The following is a 14,766-nucleotide window of genomic DNA, read 5'->3' as shown; positions in this document are numbered from 1 at the left end:
GGAAAGGCCGTTCGGATTTTTCGGTAATAATTTTAGAATTTTCCCCTTTCCCGGGTCCTGTTCGGATATTGGCGAGGTTCGGATAATGGCAGGCCGGATATGAGAGGTATCATTATACTTCACAACAGGTATCATTATACTGCACACCATAACAAAATATCATCTGCTCTTCACAGTAGTTCCTCATCTGTACTTACCAACAGATCCACATTTGTACTACACAACAGACCCACATCTGTACTTCATTGACCTGGTTAGTTCGGTCATCTGCTGTTACAACTTAATGTTTCCTTTCTCTCATTTTTTGTTTTCTATCCTTTTTTTTTTAAATTCATGCGTGTATCATAATTACTTTTATTCAGTCGGTTTTGTACATATTTGCTTGTGTTTGGATGTAGCCTCTCTGAGAATAATGACTGTTTACTGTATCGCCTCTTGAATTTATCAGTATATCTTATCATATTGCTGGTAATATTTTCTAGTATTGACGAGCTCCATTTTTTACCTCAATAATTACATAAAAGTTTAGTAATTTTAACAATAATGTTACTAAGGAAAAGAAGCGATATTTAACACTTATCACTACATGATTGAATTGTCAATATTTATAATCTGTCAAAGCGATTTTTGCCTAACAATACAATGAGAGTCGTGTTTGCATTTCATACCGAAAGAAGAAATTATATCAGCAGAGGGTTGCCTCAGAGCCAACATAAACAACTCAGGAGTGGGACGTATATCATATTACTCTCGTCTCTGCTACCAAACTCACGTCTCTTCCCTCTTTTAAGGTAAAAATAAAAACAGAGGATTTCCTTAAGATTCGATTTCTTATGTCAGAAGTTAACTAATATTATGCCTGTGTTTAACATGCTAGGTTTTAATGTAGTATCAAAATTAACCTAGTAATTCAACTTAACCTTGCTGAATTGGTCCCTGGAATTACCAATATATGTAAACAGCTTTAGTTAGTTATTTTCTTTAGGTGGAAAGTGAGGGATTGAAATCTTTAGTCGTCAGATGACCTTCCAAATTTAAAAATATTTACACGAGTACATTAGGACACTATATAAGTTAGGATCACTTACGTACTACACTACATAATGGTTACAACTTTGACCATAATTATTAAAGGGGTGGAGAAGTAAACCAGCGGAAGGCCTCGGTCAGTTGACCAGAAGCTCCAACGGCGGGTCTTCATCTAAGACCCCCGTGCGGAAACACTTGTCTTGTTTCTTGACGAGCCTTACCTAACCGTACACTAATAAACGAGATTTATTTCTGTCTCTGCGCCCTCCAACGTAAATATCTATATTGCATAAGCCCAGCCTCCTGTACGCCAATACACGCTAAAGGAATAGTGCAGATTGTGGCATGTTGTTGTTGTTGGTGTTGATCTGAACGAATAATAAGAGGTATTCAGAAATTATCACATAGTTATCAATATCTCAGTTTCTTCAATACTAACGACTTCAAAGCTGATGTTATTCCTAGAAGTATCAGCTTTGAAACCAAGCTTAAGACACATAATGGGAATCTAATATAATTTGCGCCTATGATGAATTGGTCATTATTTTAATGAGGGGAAAGTGAAAACCCAGTACAACGTCTGTGGAATGCGAAACCTTCAGATTCACCAGAATCTAGGTAAATTAATGCAATAATGTAAAATAATGCTATACAATTTCGAGTTTAAGTGTTGAGATAACACATATTAGCAATACCAACTTTCTCCTATATAAGATAATTTTGAAACCGATCATAAAAAGTTTTTTATAAGCTTCTCACATAAACCAATTTTGGGAATGTTCTGTATGAAACTTAACAGTGGTCACCTGCACTTGTCAGTTGATCCATCAACCTTCACCTAGCAATAGTTAAATCACTGTTGAAAATTTAAAGCTGATCAGATAAGAACCTCTAAAGTTATAAAGGAAATTCTTGGAGGAAGTTAGAAGACAAGAACTCTGTAGCTTCCAGTTGTCCGACACTGGCAGTGAGTCGTACAGTGTTAAGGGGTCACTAAACTCCTGAAAATTAAAAAAAAAAAAAAATACATGATGGTGTTTTTAAAACAGTCGAAACTGATTTCTTTTAAATTAGCAGATTAACACACACACACACGTACACACACACACAGATATAGGATAGCAGATGAACAAGGAGGCTTTAGGAAAGGTAGGGGGTGTGTGGACCAGGTGTTTACAGTGAAACATATAAGTGAACAGTATTTAGATAAGGCTAAAGAGGTCTTTGTGGCATTTATGGATTTGGAAAAGGCGTATGACAGGGTGGATAGGGGGGCAATGTGGCAGATGTTGCAAGTGTATGGTGTAGGAGGTAGGTTACTGAAAGCAGTGAAGAGTTTTTACGAGGATAGTGAGGCTCAAGTTAGAGTATGTAGGAAAGAGGGAAATTTTTTCCCAGTAAAAGTAGGCCTTAGACAAGGATGTGTGATGTCACCGTGGTTGTTTAATATATTTATAGATGGGGTTGTAAGAGAAGTAAATGCGAGGGTCTTGGCAAGAGGCGTGGAGTTAAAAGATAAAGAATCACACACAAAGTGGGAGTTGTCACAGCTGCTCTTTGCTGATGACACTGTGCTCTTGGGAGATTCTGAAGAGAAGTTGCAGAGATTGGTGGATGAATTTGGTAGGGTGTGCAAAAGAAGAAAATTAAAGGTGAATACAGGAAAGAGTAAGGTTATGAGGATAACAAAAAGATTAGGTGATGAAAGATTGAATATCAGATTGGAGGGAGAGAGTATGGAGGAGGTGAACGTATTCAGATATTTGGGAGTGGACGTGTCAGCGGATGGGTCTATGAAAGATGAGGTGAATCATAGAATTGATGAGGGAAAAAGAGTGAGTGGTGCACTTAGGAGTTTGTGGAGACAAAGAACTTTGTCCTTGGAGGCAAAGAGGGGAATGTATGAGAGTATAGTTTTACCAACGCTCTTATATGGGTGTGAAGCGTGGGTGATGAATGTTGCAGCGAGGAGAAGGCTGGAGGCAGTGGAGATGTCATGTCTGAGGGCAATGTGTGGTGTGAATATAATGCAGAGAATTCGTAGTTTGGAAGTTAGGAGGAGGTGCGGGATTACCAAAACTGTTGTCCAGAGGGCTGAGGAAGGGTTGTTGAGGGGGTTCGGACATGTAGAGAGAATGGAGCGAAACAGAATGACTTCAAGAGTGTATCAGTCTGTAGTGGAAGGAAGGCGGGGTAGGGGTCGGCCTAGGAAGGGTTGGAGGGAGGGGGTAAAGGAGGTTTTGTGTGCGAGGGGCTTGGACTTCCAGCAGGCATGCGTGAGCGTGTTTGATAGGAGTGAATGGAGACAAATGGTTTTTAATACTTGACGTGCTGTTGGAGTGTGAGCAAAGTAACATTTATGAAGGGATTCAGGGAAACCGGCAGGCCGGACTTGAGTCCTGGAGATGGGAAGTACAGTGCCTGCACTCTGAAGGAGGGGTGTTAATGTTGCAGTTTAAAAACTGTAGTGTAAAGCACCCTTCTGGCAAGACAGTGATGGAGTGAATGATGGTGAAAGTTTTTCTTTTTCGGGCCACCCTGCCTTGGTGGGAATCGGCCGGTGTGATAATAAATAAAAAAAATAAAAATATATATATATATATATATATATATATATATATATATATATATATATATATATATATAAATAAAAATATATATATATATAAAAAAATATATATATATATATATATATATATATATATATATATATATATATATATATATATATATATATATATATATATATATATATATATATATATATATATAAGTAGGGAGTAATGCGGCTCAGTGGCTTCCTCCTGAAAAGGGCTGTGGCTCATTGGCTTCCTCCTGAAAACGGCTGCGGCTCAGTGGCTTCCTCCTGAAAAGGGCTGCGGCTCAGTGGCTTCCTTTTCCAGAGTGGCTCCCTTTTCACACCTATGTGCTAATGACCTTTTTCACACCTATGTGCTAATGACCTTGACCCCGCCCACGACCCCCGCCCACGAACCCCGCCCACGACCCCCGCCCACGACCCCGCCCACGACCCCCGCCCACGACCCCTCACCCGCTCCCCCCGCGCCCCCACCCGCGCCCCCCGCGCCCCACCCGCGCCCCCCACTCGCGCCCGTCGCGCCGACCCACCGGCCCCGCCGCGCCCTCGCGCCCCGCCGGCGCCCTCGCGCCCCACCCGCGCCTTCTGCTGCGCCTTCTGCAGCGTCGTCCGGATCGCCCCCGCGCCCCGAATTTTTTTCCGATTTTTTTCAATTTTTTTTTGAATTTCATTTTCTTATGATCTCCACTTCCTCGAATCAAGTTTTTTGGATTGCCCCTCCCACTTTCACCCCCATCCCAATTTCATTTTCTTATGATCTCCTTGGATGAAGTTTTTTTTTCTCGATAATACCAAGACTCCATCTCCTCGGATCAAGTTTTTCTCGATATCAAAGACTCCAATTCCTCGGATCAAATTTTTCTCGAAATCAAAGTCTCCATCTCCTTGGATCAAGTTTTTTTTTCTCGAAATCAAAGTCTCCATCTCCTTGGATCAAGTTTTCTCGATAATACAAAGACTCCAATTCCTCGGATCAAGTTTTTCTCGAAATCAAAGTCTCCATCTCCTTGGATCAAGCTTTTCTCGATAATGCAAAGACTCCATCTCCTTGGATCAAAGTTTTTCTCGATAATACCAAGACTCCATCTCCTTGGATCAAGGTTTTTTGGATTCCCCCTCTCTGGGGGTAAGCATTCAAATGAACTACTCCTATGGGGCATGGTGCTCTCTCTTACTACAGGTCTAAACAAGTGTGACGTCAGTATTCCTCTCATTAATGTGTTTACTCGGCGGTCAGTGACGTCACGTGATGACCTCACACATACAGGCTGAATCTTGTCGACTTCCCCCTATGTCAGTGACGTCACACACACACACAGGCTGAAACTTGTCGACTTCCCCCTACACATTTCATATACAACATAGGGAAAACATTTTCACTCTTAACCCAGGATAATCCAAATAATTTCACATTTTTTTCTTTAATACCCACAACAATTCACAATTTCTTTACAACACAAGTCTAGACATTTTTCTCGTTTTAACTATTTCATCTCAGGTCACTCCCCACGAAGTAACCTTCTCCCCAACCTCCCCGAACCCTCACACTCCAACCAACACCTCACAATTTTCACTCATAACCCACAATTTTTCTCGTTTTAACTAATTTCATCAGAAAAAGTCGCAACAACACTTATAACCACTTTTCCATTAATTCACTAGACACAATTTCACATATTACAAAGTTAATACGCACACACACCTCACTTTGAACACCTTCAAAACACTCTCATAAATCATTTGAATACTCACAAAAAAAAAATACCTTTGAACATTTTCCAAACAACACTGAAACACTTCCTAGACAACATTTTGAGTACTCCCAAATACACCACTGAATACTACTAAAACACCACTGAATACAGTCAAATCACCACCAAAATCACCATAAACTAAGATCAACACCCACATCCCACAACACCCACAACCCACAACACCCACATCCCACATCACCCACATCCCACAATTTTTTTCTCGTTTCAACTAATTTCATCAGAAAAGTCACAACAACCCACAACTTATAATCACTTTTCAGCATCTCTAGTTCGACAACATCACCCACAACCCACATCCCACAACACCCACAACCCACATCACCCACATCCCACAACACCCACATCCCACAACACCCACAACACCCACACCCGACAACACCCACAACCAACAATTTTTTCTCGTTTTATCTAATTTCATCAGAAAATAGTCACAACAACAACCCACAACACCCACATCCCACAACAACCCACAACTTATAACCACTTTTCAGCATCTCTAGTTCGACAACAACACCCTCAACCCACAACACCCACAACCCACAACACCCCACAACCCACAATTTTTTCTCGTTTTAACTAATTTCATTAGAAAAAAGTCACAAAAACAACCCACTTATATAATATTTTTTGGTAACTCTAGTTCGACAACATCACCCACAACCCTCATCAATTACCAATTTATTCACATTTTTCCCCTTCTTTTTACTGAATCTTAAATGTAATACACATTCCTCTTTACATTACTAAAATTCTAATAAAATCCTCTCCATACCCATCTCCTTGTATCCACATAAATTGATATTATACTCGCATCAACTAATCTCACTACCTAACTATTGTGAGATGTTTCAACACCTTCCATTCTTTTCCAATTTATCTTAACTTTTCAATTCTATAATTTCTTTTTAAAATATTCACACATTACCTTTTATTTTCAGTAAAATCTCCCCATATTTCATTAAATTTCTAATACAACCCTCCCCATACCCCTCTCCATCTCACCCGTATTTCTTCACATCCACTCACCCATCTCCCAACACACCTCTTCTGAACAAACACAAAATCACATTTCACATCCACAAATGCATCTCATCACCCATCTCAAATCCACTAAAAATCAATGTAACCAAGATATTCACAAAATTCTATAACCACCTAACACACACACACACACACCTAACCTAACCTAACATAACCTAACTTATCCTAACCTAACCTAACCTATCCTAACCTAACCTAACTTAACCTAACCTAACCTATCTTAACCTAACCTAACCTAACCTTACCTAACCTAACCTAACTTATCCTAACCTAACCTAACCTAACTTATCCTAACCTAACCTAACCTAACCTAACCTTACCTAACCTAACCTAACCTAACCTAACCTAACCTAACCTAACCTAACCTAACCGAACTTATCCTAACCTAACCTAACCTAACCTAACCTAACCTAACCTATCCTAATCTAACCTAACCTATCCTAACCTAACCTAACCTAACCTTACCTAACCTAACCTAACCTAACCTAACCTAACCTAACCTAACCAAACCTAACCTTACCGAACCTAACCTAACCTAACCTAACCTAGCCTAACCTAACCTAACCTAACCGTTCCTAACCTAACCTTACCTAACCTAACCTAACCTACCGCACCTAACCTAACCTAACCTAACCTAACCTAACTTAACCTAACCTAACCTAACCTAACCTAACCTTACCTAACCTAACCCAACCTATCCTAACCTAACCTAACCTTACCTAACCTAACTTATCCTAACCTAACCTAATCAGAAAAAAGTCACCCGCATTTTGACTCAGTAATATTCTCAACATGTCACAATTTTTTTTTTAGAAAACACTGATTTCCGAATAGAAACACATTCCTCGCTCTGAGAGACTCCTTGAACTTATATGCCTTACCCCAAAAGTATTGCGTCATGATTTTTGTACATCCCTTCCCCCTCCGACGCCACCATGTAATGCGGTTCACATCCATGGTAGAAAATCACATAATCATCTCTTTCCAGACCAACTGTGTCCTCTTGTTCTAAAATTTGGTGAGGTCACAGGGCTGACAGACACCATGAAATTAACTTTAATGAGATATAACATTTGTATTCTATCTCAATACTTTTTTTCATGGTAAGGTTTGATTGATTTAAAATTCATCATGTCTTAAAAACTTTTATTAAACATTTCTCTTTTTAATGAATGAATGAAACATATTAATCTTGGTGTAACAACACGCTCTAAACATCATAAATCCTCCTCTCTAAGTCTTGTTCTTCCAAGTCCCGTCACATCGGTACCTGTAAATTTTAATATATTTTTTTATTTCATTAGCATATAATGGGGAGAAATTTGCACCATCACCTGTAAAAGATATAACCAACTAAAAGTTACATATTTTTTCACTATCCCAAACATATTCTTCTCGTTAACTTAAATATCTCCCCATTCATGACTTAAAAAGCATAATCGTACTGTGTCCCCTTATTAACTTTAATGATGTAAGTATTATGGTAGACATGATTCTTGGTGTTCAGGTAGAGAGAGAAGGTCGAAAAGGTAAGTTATATATATTAATTCAAATATATCTCTCTTCAAGTTATAATTACTTCCTCATAATAATTTAAATGAATTAAACCACTGATACAAGGTAAATAATTTTGCTTACCTCATGAGGGATACCAAGCACTTCCTTCAATTCTAGAAGACAATAACTTCGAATCATCTTCTAATTCTTGACCTTGGTTAATGTTTTTCATTTCTTCTTTGACAACCATTGTTGATCGAATACCTTCTTCCTTAAATTTCATTATCATATCTTCGAGTATAGGTTTATAATGTGTATTCCAGATATAATCATTTGAAGTTTCATACCTCCCAATACCTTTCAGAAAGATAACCTCTCGTATATTTTTATTGTCTTTCACACTTTTTATGACTCTCTCAATGGATTTCTTGAAATATCTTATTCTGTCTGCGATAGTATCTTTCTTTAAACCATACACCAAATGGGTATCTCTTGATTTTTCAATTAAATTTTGAGAAATGGTATTTTCCTCCAATGGTCCAGCAATACCAAATTGGCTTATTATGGCTGCTAAATAAGGAAGATTCAATTTTCTTTGATCCGGTGAAGGTTCAAACTCGATAACAGTTCCAGGAGTATCACGATCTTCAACTCTGCATCTTCTCAGATTAAATAATGGTTCTCTACTCCGATACACATCAGCATAAGGATATTTCTTACCCAAATAATAACTTGCACCATATCCTTTTATAGCAACACAATTCGCATGAAAAATAATGCAGACGTTGTCACGACAATATTTTTCATCGTACAATTTTCCTTCTTCAATTTTAAAATATTTTTCCATCCTATTGGCTGTCTCCATTTTCTTGAGATGGTTAGTCACACCCTGGTGGAAGAGGTACTAATGCATGAGCATCAAAGAACAGAGATGTTTATACTCATCACCGTTCCTGCCAGACGTATGATCTCTATTCAGTTGCCTAATAAGGTTTTAGAGTGCTGGTGAATAAAACAAAAAAAAAGTATTATAGAGATATTTTATTTGTCATATTTTACAATAATGATAACAATATTTCTACTTCGTTTTTTTTTAATTCCTTTGCAAAATCATGAACTTCCCCCTTGTTAACTTAAATGAACTAAAAGTGTGCATGCCAATCACCACAACTTTTTCCACTATAATCTCGTTGGGATCTGTTAATAACCACTTAACAAGATCATTCATGCACTCTTTGAACATAATCTCACGACCTTTCTTTGTATCTAAATATTTGCATGTATTATAGTAGGCCTTATCAACTTTACAGTTCATATAATACTTATGTGGAGGTCCCATCGCATACTGTGCGAACATATTGACAATCATGGGGTTATTTTTTCCATTATTTACAAATTTTATGCTCCCAAATTTATCACGAGTGACTTCACTAGCTAGATTTGCTTTATGACATCCAGGTGATCTAAATAAATATGGATTGCTAAGTGGTAAAACCTGACTTAAAGCATCAGCAAGACCTCCCTTTTTCAATTTAACAGCACAACAATTTGCTTGTTGTACTAAAAGAATTTTATCACTGCCACTAAAATCTTTTGTAATATTACCTTTCATTACCGAAAGATATTTTTCTTCATCTTTTGTTGCTTCTTTACCTGCAATTTTTATAAAATATAGTATTATATCCCAAAAATTAAGTTTGTTACTCAACAAATGAAAAAAAAATATTTCTCATTAGAATTTCTAAAAATTACATTGGAGGTGAATTTACTCAATAATATCTCATTAAAAACTCACGTTCAAAATCTTCCATTGCTATAAGCTTTTCTTTATCGGTGAGATATTGTTCAGTCACCTTCCTTCGTTTTGGAGGGTTGTGATCAAGGTCTTCTATCGAATTAATCATTTCTTTATCAGTTCAATGATGTGTAGACACTTGCTTCTGTAACAAATTTTCCACATGTAACTTCCACGTCTTCATCTAAATACTCTTGTAACTCAATACGGATGTGTCTTATACTCTTTTCACCACGAGGGTTGTCGAGTTAGTAGTTTTTATAACTATATGTGTAGAGAAATTTGTTCCATGAAAAACACTACGTGGCATCACCATGACGATAGGTGAATGAACCACCACGAGTTTAGTGTCATACAGGATGGGGATCATAACTTACTTCAATGGTATTATGACATGTTATTACTATACCGATGGTGCATACTTGGAAATGCATGAAGACAATTAAAGGTAAGATAATTTGTTCAATGAGTATCGTGACATCATGCTTTTAGTTCATTTAAAATAATAAGGGGAAGATGCTCTAACCTGTTTTAACGTGTTGCTGGATAGTGACGTCACAAGCAAGTGTTGCCAAAAAAATATTGTCTGAATATTTCTTTTTACTGAAAAATAAGGAAAGTTAACAATGACTAAACATATTATTTGAAATATACAATGGATAATATATATGTTTTGAAGAAATCCCCTGTGATGTGTATTTGTATTATTAAAAAAAATGATATTCGATGATGACAACGATTGAAATTTTTGGTATAAATATTTGGAGTGAAATGGTAAGGAATCACTTGAGCAGAAGAAGAAATATGGAGGTGGTTGCGACAAAACATACTAGTGTGGTGTTTATAGAAATGTTGTATACAATTAAGAGAGTCGAACCCATTCAAAAAAGAGTTGATGCGGAACATGTTCTCTCAAAAGAAGTGTTTGTAGCTGAGGTACGAGAAATGACTCAACGATGGAGTGAAGAAATATTGGAAAATTTATTGTTACGAGAATGTGAATGGAGTAGTCATATATCTCAAATTTTTATTATACCAAAGCCCAAAAAATTAATTATGAAAATGGATTTTGAAATGGCTGATCCTAGTTTAGGTAAGTTTAATGAAATTTTTCATTTAATACTATTTAGCAACTCTTTATGTATATGGGAGAGTTGTGTGTAAGTCACCCCCAGACATTGTCCAGAAACCACATGGAAAGCATCTAATATGGGGAAACATGGCGATTTCATTGTTATTTGTGAAACGGTGAAAGATCTTCCTTGGTTGGAATTTTGCAACACTGTCAATCAACTCTTAAGGAAAGATGGTGAAACATTGAGTGAAAAGAATTTTCAGCGAGTTAAAAATTGGTTAGAAAATGAACTTGATTCGCATAAATTCATTGATGAAATGGTAACGGAGTGGAGTGATGATCTGGTATATTATATTTTGGAAAACAATATATCTGAAAACTTTGTCAGTCAAATATTTAATAGACAGTATAATCTGTGCATTTTGCATAGATGGTACAACACAAAGAAGTGGAAATTAATTTGGAGAGAACTTTTCACAGATATTAAACATTATATTAAAAACATTGAGCCTAATGTGTGAGTAACTTATAAGGTAAGCAAAATTATTTACCTTGTATCAGTGGTTTAATTCATTTAAATTATTATGAGGAAGTAATTATAACTTGAAGAGAGATATATTTGAATTAATATATATAACTTACCTTTTCGACCTTCTCTCTCTACCTGAACACCAAGAATCATGTCTACCATAATACTTACATCATTAAAGTTAATAAGGGGACACAGTATGATTATGCTTTTTAAGTCATGAATGGGGAGATATTTAAGTTAACGAGAAGAATATGTTTGGGATAGTGAAAAAATATGTAACTTTTAGTTGGTTATATCTTTTACAGGTGATGGTGCAAATTTCTCCCCATTATATGCTAATGAAATAAAAAAATATATTAAAATTTACAGGTACCGATGTGACGGGACTTGGAAGAACAAGACTTAGAGAGGAGGATTTATGATGTTTAGAGCGTGTTGTTACACCAAGATTAATATGTTTCATTCATTCATTAAAAAGAGAAATGTTTAATAAAAGTTTTTAAGACATGATGAATTTTAAATCAATCAAACCTTACCATGAAAAAAAGTATTGAGATAGAATACAAATGTTATATCTCATTAAAGTTAATTTCATGGTGTCTGTCAGCCCTGTGACCTCACCAAATTTTAGAACAAGAGGACACAGTTGGTCTGGAAAGAGATGATTATGTGATTTTCTACCATGGATGTGAACCGCATTACATGGTGGCGTCGGAGGGGGAAGGGATGTACAAAAATCATGACGCAATACTTTTGGGGTAAGGCATATAAGCTCAAGGAGTCTCTCAGAGCGAGGAATGTGTTTCTATTCGGAAATCAGTGTTTTCTAAAAAAAAAAAAAATTGTGACATGTTGAGAATATTACTGAGTCAAAATGCAGGTGACTTTTTTCTGATTAGGTTAGGTTAGGTTAGGATAAGTTAGGTTAGGTAAGGTTAGGTTAGGTTAGGTTAGGTTAGGTTAGGTTAGGTTAGGTTAGGTTAGGTTAGGTTAGGTTAGGTTAGGTTAGGTTAGGTTAGGTGCGGTAGGTTAGGTTAGGTTAGGTAAGGTTAGGTTAGGAACGGTTAGGTTAGGTTAGGTTAGGCTAGGTTAGGTTAGGTTAGGTTAGGTTAGGTAAGGTTAGGTTAGGTTAGGTAAGGTTAGGTTAGGTTAGGTTAGGTAAGGTTAGGTTAGGTTAGGTTAGGTTAGGTTAGGATAGGTTAGGTTAGGTTAGGATAGGTTAGGTTAGGTTAGGTTAGGTTAGGTTAGGTTAGGATAAGTTCGGTTAGGTTAGGTTAGGTTAGGTTAGGTTAGGTTAGGTTAGGTTAGGTTAGGTTAGGTTAGGTTAGGTTAGGTTAGGTTAGGATAAGTTAGATTAGGTTAGGATAAGTTAGGTTAGGTTAGGTAAGGTTAGGTTAGGTCAGGTTAAGATAGGTTAGGTTAGGTTAAGTTAGGTTAGGTTAGGATAGGTTAGGTTAGGTTAGGATAAGTTAGGTTATGTTAGGTTAGGTTAGGTGTGTGTGTGTGTGTGTTAGGTGGTTATAGAATTTTGTGAATATCTTGGTTACATTGATTTTTAGTGGATTTGAGATGGGTGATGAGATGCATTTGTGGATGTGAAATGTGATTTTGTGTTTGTTCAGAAGAGGTGTGTTGGGAGATGGGTGAGTGGATGTGAAGAAATGCGGGTGAGATGGAGAGGGGTATGGGGAGGGTTGTATTAGAAATTTAATGAAATATGGGGAGATTTTACTGAAAATAAAGGTAATGTGTGAATATTTTAAAAAGAAATTATAGAATTGAAAAGTTAAGATAAATTGGAAAAGAATGGAAGGTGTTGAAACATGTCGCAATAGTTGGGTAGTGAGATTAGTTGATGCGAGTATAATATCAATTTTCATTCGTCTCTCACCCTGCGGGCTGAGAGGACGCTTTCTGAGCCTGCTCTTGCTTACACCTGGTGGCGAACCGTGTACTACAGTACGCAAGATGGCGGATCGTCAAGGTAGAAGAGTAAACACAGTCTGTGTGGAATTTATTCGTGGCTCTCTCAGTGGTGCAACGATGCATGTCTTGTTGCCTACCATCATTCGCGACGTCTATGGCATCCCCACTGAGGAATTATATGGTGTGGCTCTCAATGGGATGTCGAGGTTTTTTGTAAAATTCGCAAATGCCGGCTTTTACTCCAAGATTGTGGACGCTTTTCAAGAGAGGAAAATGGCGGTGAATTCAGCCGTAGAGGTATGTCTGCATGACGTCTCCACATACGTCACCTGGGTCAAAGTAAGGAACGTGCCTTTCGAGGCGGAGGAGTATGTTATTCGGAAAGTTTTTGGCAAATACGGCACGGTACATGCAGCGACCAAGGGAGTATGGAGGGAGGGCCCATACGAGGGGCTCCCGGAAGGCTCCTGCACCCTAAAGATGACATTAAAACAGCCGATTCCATCTTACGTTTATCTAGAGCACTACAGGACCCAAGTTTTTGTTCACTATGCGGGCCAACGTAAGACATGCAGGTTATGCAACTCGTATGACCATATGGCTGCTCAGTGCTCCAGACGCCTGGTTGTACGTATCCGGGAACCTTCTCCTGTGGTCCTAAGAACCGAGGCCTTTGATCTGGAGACTGGTCCCTCGCCTGAACAAGGACCTAAGCTTTGGAGTGAGGAAGTACAACAAGAGGAGATGCGGTCTATGGCGTGCGCCACCCTGTCGGTGGACACTACAAACGTGCCCACGCCACCTGTGGGGCCTACGGAGCCTGTGGGGTTGTCACAGGAAAGTTTGCTGGAGAACGTGCTAAACGATCTCCTGGATGGGGCAGAGCATAGCCCAGACGTTTCACCGGAGAGTCAAGAAGTGGTGAAGGATGATTCGCCAAAGATGGGAGACCTGGACGTGCCTACAATGACACGGATGCATGAGGTGGTGGTGGAAGTTCACCAGGAGGCTTCGTCTGGTGAGGCGATGTGTGTGGAAGTTGGTTCCCGCAAACGGACGGCAGGAGTGTCGGATATGGACGAGGTCCTGACACCGGGACAGCGTCCAGGGAAGAAATTATGGTCGAAAGTGGCGGAGGCGCCTCCTGCAGACGGGGTTGGGGCACGCGCCCTGCTGGTGGGTCGGGCCGGGGGGGGTGAGGGGGGCCTTGGGAAGTCAAAGGTCAAAGAAGGTCAGTGTAATGTACATGTAGGAACGGGAAAGACCCACAAGCATAGAGGAAAACCTCCTTTTGTGAATTCAAGTGTGTTACCATCAATGTAAATGGTCTGCGGGCAGAGTTTAAGTGTGTGTGGATGGAGTGGTTCTTGCGCAGATATGCTGTGGACGTATGTTTCATACAAGAACACAATTATAAGTTTGGGCGAGAGTTACGGTTAAAAGGCTACCGAATGTATGTTAGCAGTTCTTTAAAATTAAAGGGTGGGGTAGCTATAG

General features: G+C 38.5%; 1 long non-coding RNA gene across 1 annotated transcript in view; it reads left to right on the top strand.

The window, feature by feature from the left end:
• The first annotated feature begins 657 nt into the window (after positions 1-657).
• LOC138853815 (uncharacterized) overlaps positions 658-14,766 on the top strand; it is a 47,762-nt gene continuing 33,653 nt past the window's right edge. The window contains exon 1 of the long non-coding RNA XR_011392981.1: positions 658-791. This is a non-coding gene — a long non-coding RNA (uncharacterized lncRNA). The remainder of the gene's footprint in view (positions 792-14,766) is intronic.

Source organism: Cherax quadricarinatus, chromosome 41 (assembly GCF_038502225.1).
Source record: "Cherax quadricarinatus isolate ZL_2023a chromosome 41, ASM3850222v1, whole genome shotgun sequence".
Classification (NCBI taxonomy): Eukaryota; Metazoa; Arthropoda; class Malacostraca; order Decapoda; family Parastacidae; genus Cherax; species Cherax quadricarinatus.
This window is presented reverse-complemented; position numbering and strand designations above follow the sequence as displayed.